General features: G+C 36.7%; 1 non-coding gene across 1 annotated transcript; it reads left to right on the forward strand.

The window, feature by feature from the left end:
* Positions 1-405: 405 nt before the first annotated feature.
* On the forward strand, positions 406-513 carry LOC127740984 (small nucleolar RNA R71). Its single transcript, XR_008001839.1, has one exon. It is a non-coding gene; the product is annotated as a small nucleolar RNA R71 (small nucleolar RNA).
* Positions 514-5,076: the final 4,563 nt, after the last annotated feature.

Consider the following 5,076-nt stretch of genomic DNA (forward strand, 5'->3'; position numbering starts at 1 on the left):
GGTGTTTTCATAGGGTTCTCCCACGTACTTCACCTCTTCCATTGCAGGATTCTCAGGGTCATAAGCTTCTCCTTCAGAGGAGGCTTCTTTAGTACTGCCGGATGCAGCTTACAATCCGGTCATATTCTGAGAAATCATATTGACTTGCTGAGTCAATATTTTGTTCTGAGCCAATATGGCATTCAGAGTATCAATTTCAAGAACTCCTTTCTTCTGAGTCATCCCATTATTCACAGGATTTCTTTTAGAAGTGTACATGAACTGGTTTTTTGCAACCATCTCAATGAGTTCCTGGGCTTCTGCAGGTGTTTTCAGATGAAGAGATCTACCAGCAAAATAGTCCAATGACATCTTGGACAATTCAGACAGACCATCATAGAATATACATATGATGCTCCATTCTGGAAGCATGTTAGAAGGATACCTTTTAGTTAATTTCTTGTAACTTTCCCAAGCTTCATAGAGAGATTCACCTTCCTTCTATTTGAAGGTTTGGACTTCCACTCTAAGCTTGCTCATCTTCTGAGGTGGAAAGAATTTGGTTAAGAAAGCATTGACCAACTTGTCCCAAGAGTTTAGGCTTTCTCTAGGTTGTGAGTCCAACCATATCCTAGCTCTGTCTCTTACAGCAAAAGGGAAAAACATAAGTCTGTAGACCTCAGGATCAACCCCATTGGTCTTGACAGTATCATAGATCTGCAAGAATTCAGCTAAGAACTGATGAGAATCTTCCGATGGAAGGCCATGAAACTTGCAATTTTGCTGCATTAGAGAAACTAATTGAGGCTTAAGCTCAAAGTTGTTTGCTCCAATGGTAGGAATTGAGATGCTTCTTCCATAGAAGTTGGAAGTTGGTGCAGTATAGTCACCAAGCATATTCCTTGCATCTATGGCATTGTTGTTGAGTTCGGCTGCCATGTCTACTTCTTTTTCGAAATTTTCTGTAAGGTTCTCTCCGGAGTTTTGTGCCTTAGCTTCCCTTAGCTTCCTTTTCAGAGTCCTTTCAGGTTCAGGATCAGCTTCAACAAGAATATTTTTATCCCTGTTTTTGCTCATATGAAAAAGAAGAGAACAAATGGAGTAGTGGAATCTTCTATGTCACAGTATAGAGATTCCTTGAGGTGTTAGAAGAAAAGAAGAATAGAGGAATGAGATAGAGAGAGGAGATGAGTAATTCAAACAAAGAGAAGCGAGAGAGGTTCGAATTATGAGTAGAAGAGAAGTGTTAGTGATTAAATAAAATAAATAGAAAGAGATGAGAGAGAGAGAGTATTCGAATTTTAAAACAATTAGTTAATTAAAAATATTTTTAAAAAAGTGGTTAGTGATTTTGAAAAAGATAAGAAATAGTAATTAGTTGAAAAAGATTTGAAAATAATTTTGAAAAGATAAGAAGTTAGAAAAAATTTTGAAATTAAAAATTTAAAAAAAATATGATTGAAATTTATTTTGAAAAAAGAGTTAAAAAGATTTTATTTTTAAAATTAAAGTTGATGACTTGACTAATAAGAAACTAAAAGATATGATTTTAGAATTCAAAGATTGAACCTTTCTTAACAAGAAAGTAACAAACTTGAAATTTTTTGAATCAAACATTAATTGTTAGCAAGGATTTTCAAAAATATGAAAATACAATTAAGAAAAAGATTTTGAAAAATTAGTTTGAAAATTTTCAAAAACATAAAAAAAATTGAAAGATGAATGTTTAAAATATGTTTGATGCAAAAAGTTATGAATTAAAACATGAAAAATTGAAAAAATTCGAATTGGAAACAAAATTACCTCCCTTGTGTCATCTTGGCATTAAACGCCCAGAATGCTATCCATTCTGGTGTTTAACGCCCACTTGACTGCCTCTATGGGCGTTTAACTCCCATCAAGATACCCTGGCTGGTGTTAAACGCCAGGAATCCTTCTTTAATGGGCGTTTTTCTAAACGCCCAAAATGCAGCCCATTCTGGCGTTTAACGCCCAAAATGATACCTTTACTGGCATTAAACGCCCAAAATTATAGTCATCTGGCGTTTAACGCCCAAAATGTCTCTTTATTGGCGTTTTAACGCCAATGAGCTCTCTTTCTCTGTGATTCTTCTGCTTTATGTTTTGAGCTCTTTTTTTTTTTGAATTTTGAAATGTTGACTTGACTAACAAGAAACAACTAAATTTTAAAATTTTTTTGCCAAGTAAACTCAAAATTTTTGAAAATTATGAGAAGAAAAAGGAAAATATATTTTTTTTGACTTTTGAATTTTTAATGAGGAGAGAGAAAAACAACAAAATGAAACAAAACATAAAAAATTGAGATCAAAACAAAGAATGCATGGAAGAACACTTTGAATGTCAAGATGAACACCAAGAACACTTTGAAGATCATGATGAACATCAAGAACATATTTTTTAAAACTTTTAAGAAAAGAAAGACATGCAAGACACCAAACTTAGAATTTGACACTAGACTCAAACAAGAAACACAAAATTTTTTGGTTTTTATGATTTTATTAAATTTTTTTGAATTTTTCGAAAATAAAAATAAAAAGCTTAAACATAAAATAAAATTACCTAATCTAAGCAACAAGATGAATCGTCAGTTATCCAAACTCGAACAATCCCCGGCAACAGCGCCAAAAACTTGGTGCACGAAATTGCAATCACACTTTTGCAACTTTGCACAACTAACCAGCAAGTGCACTGGGTCGTCCAAGTAATAAAACCTTACGCGAGTAAGGGTCGATCCTACAGAGATTGTCGGCTTGAAGCAAGCTATGGTCATCCTGTAAATCTTAGTCAGGCGGATTCAAATGGTTATGAGGTTTTAATAATTAAAAGATAAATAAAACATGAAATAAAATAAAGATACTTATGTAATTCATTGGTGGGAATTTCAGATAAGTGTTTGGAGATGCTTTGTCGCTTCTGAACCTCTGCTTTCCTATTGTCTTCATCTAATCATGCGTGCTCCCTTCCATGGCAAGCTGTATGTTGGTGGATCACTGTTGTCAATGGCTACCATCCGTCCTCTCAGTGAAAATGGTCCAGGTACGTTTTCGCACGGCTAATCATCTGTCGGTTCTCACTTGTGTCGGAATAGGATCTCTCTATCCTTTTGCACACAGTCACTGCGCCCAACATTCACGAGTTTGAAACTCGTCACAGTCATCCCTTCCCCGATCCTACTCAGAATACCACAGACAAGGTTTAGACTTTTCGGATATCAGAAATGCTATCAATTGGTTCTAGCCTATGCCACGAAGGTTCTAATCTCACGGTTTTGAATGCTCTGTTGTCAGGAGAGGCGAGTCAAATCCGTGGATCAGAGACCCAAGAGAGTATACTCCGACTGTCGTCCAATGACTACGTTGAACATCATGTAGACCGCTTGTGGTTGTCAGGCACGCGAATCTTGGCTAAGCGAGTAACGAAGATAGTAAGTGATTGTCACAGGTCACCCATTCATGCTGACTTAACTGAATTAAGTACAAGAGTATATCTTGGAGAAGAAGTATGCGTGAATTGAAAGAAAAATAATAGTACTTGCATTAATTCATGAAGAACAGCAGAGCTCTGCACCTTAATCTATGAGGTGTAGAAACTCCACCATTGGAAAATACATAAGAGAGAAAGGTCTAGGCATGGCCGAATGGCCAGCCTCCCTCAAAGTGATCAAGAGATCAAAAGATGATCCAAAGATGAAATACAATAGTTAAAAGTGCTATTTATATTAAACTAGTTACTAGGGATTACAGAAAATAAGTAACTAAGTACAGATAGTGCAGAAATCCACTTCCGAGGCCCACTTAGTGTGTTCTTAGACTGAGCTTTGAAGCTTTCATGTGCATAGGCCATTCTTGGAGTTAAACGCCAGCTTGGATGCCAGTTTGGGCGTTTAACTCTAGTTCTGGTGCCAGTTCCGGTGTTTGGACGCCAGTTTGGGCCATCAAATCTCGGGCAAAGTATGGACTATTATACATTTCTGGAAGCCCAAGATGTCTACTTTTCAACGCAATTGAAAGCGCGCCAATTGGACTTTTGTAACTCCAGAAAATCCACTTCGAGTGCAGGAGGGTCAGAATCCAACAACATCTGCAGTCCTTTCTCAGCCTCTGAATCAGACTTTTGCTCAGGTCCCTCAATTTCAGCTAGAAAATACCTGAAATTACAAAAAAACACAAAAACTCATAGTAAAGTCTAGAAATGTGATTTTTGCATAAAAACTAATAAAAATATACTAAAAAGAAACTAAAACATACTAAAACTAACTAAAAATAATGCCAAAAAGTGTATAAATTATCTGCTCATCACAACACCAAACTTAAATTGTTGCTTGTTCCCAAACAACCAAAAATAAAATAGGATAAAAAGAAGAGAATATAAAATAAATTTCAAAATATCAATGAAGCTTAGTTCTAATTAGATGAGCGGGACTAGTAGCTTTTTGCTTCTGAACAGTTTTGACATCTCACTTTATCCTTTGAAGTTCAGAATGATTGGCATCCATAGGAACTCAGAATTCAGATAGTGTTATTGATTCTCCTAGTTTAGTATGTTGATTCTTGAACACAGCTATTTATGAGTCTTGGCCGTGACCATAAGCATTTTGTTTTTCAGTATTACCACCGGATACATAAATGCCACCGACACATAACTGGGTGAACCTTTTCAGATTGTGACTCAGCTTTGTTAGAGTTCCCAGTTAGAGGTGTCCAGAGTTCTTAAGCACACTCTTTTGCTTTGGATCACGACTTTAACCACTCAGTCCCAAGCTTTTCACTTGGACCTTCATGACACAAGCACATGGTTAGGGACAGCTTGATTTAGCCGCTTAAGCCAGGATTTTATTGCTTTGGGCCCTCTGGTGCACGAAATTGTTATCCCATGGCATGGCTCCAAAAACTTAGTGCACAATACCATGATTCACACATCTCTTCACAACTTCGCACAGCTGACCAGCAAGTGCACTGGGTCGTCCAAGTAATACCTTACGTGAGTAAGGGTCGATCCCACGGAGATTGTCAGCTTGAAGCAAGCTATGGTCATCTTGTAAATCTCAGTCAGGAGGATTGAAATGGTTATGGAGTT

This window comes from Arachis duranensis, chromosome 7, assembly GCF_000817695.3.
Source record: "Arachis duranensis cultivar V14167 chromosome 7, aradu.V14167.gnm2.J7QH, whole genome shotgun sequence".
Lineage (NCBI taxonomy): Eukaryota > Viridiplantae > Streptophyta > Magnoliopsida > Fabales > Fabaceae > Arachis > Arachis duranensis.